Source organism: Pteropus vampyrus, unplaced genomic scaffold (genome assembly GCF_000151845.1).
Source record: "Pteropus vampyrus isolate Shadow unplaced genomic scaffold, Pvam_2.0 Scaffold58, whole genome shotgun sequence".
Taxonomy (NCBI): Eukaryota; Metazoa; Chordata; class Mammalia; order Chiroptera; family Pteropodidae; genus Pteropus; species Pteropus vampyrus.
Genome location: NW_011888839.1, coordinates 8,944,176 through 8,945,066, shown reverse-complemented (window position 1 = coordinate 8,945,066; position 891 = coordinate 8,944,176).

The window sequence follows — 891 nt, the reverse complement described above, 5'->3', positions numbered from 1 at the left end:
GTTCTTCTTAAGCTTTTCTCTGGATACATTATGCATACCTTTTCTTTTTAGATTTGTGTTCCTTGAGCCTTTTAAAAGGACTTTTCACTTTAGAAACTGATCTACTTCCTTTTCATCAACACCAACCTCTTCATTATCAGCAAGTGGAATCTGAGTGAAGCAAATTTTAGTAATTTTTAGAATAGTAAACTTTGTCATAAACAAATTATGACCATTAAAAACTTAGATCACCAAAAACTAAGGAGGAGTGATAATGTGAAATACAGATGAAACCAATATAATTATTTAGAATTTTAAAGTTATTGTTAAATATATCTCTTACTCAGAGCAATTTTTCTTCTAGACCAATTCTTCCTTCAGTCATATATTCATTGCCAACCACTGTTGGAAGTTAGCAGAGAACAAAACAGTTCAGACTCTTGCCTTCAGGGAGCTTACATTCTCCTTGAGAGAGACAGACAATAAACACAATAATAAGTGAAATATATACTATGTTAGGAGGTGATAATTACTCTGAAGAAAAAGAAAGTAGTGAAGGAAGATCAAGAAAATTGAGGAGCAATTAATAAAATCACCATAGAGTGATCAGGATATTGCATATATGGGAAAAAGTCAAAGCCAAGACAAAGCCTCTGGACTGAGAGCCCAGAATAGTCAAAGAACCACCAGGAGACCGGTGTGGCTGTAGAAAAGAGAGGAGTAGATGAGGTCCATATTTCTTGAAATGTGTTCTAATGGAATACTAGTTTTTCAGTCAGTTTGAAAAATACTATAGTCTCTGTCCCTCTTGGAGAATCACAATGCCATCTTCATATTAAATGCTCTAAGAAGTCCTGCCAAAAGCAACACTTATAGTCCATGCAATGGACTGAATGTTTGTGTTCCTCCAAA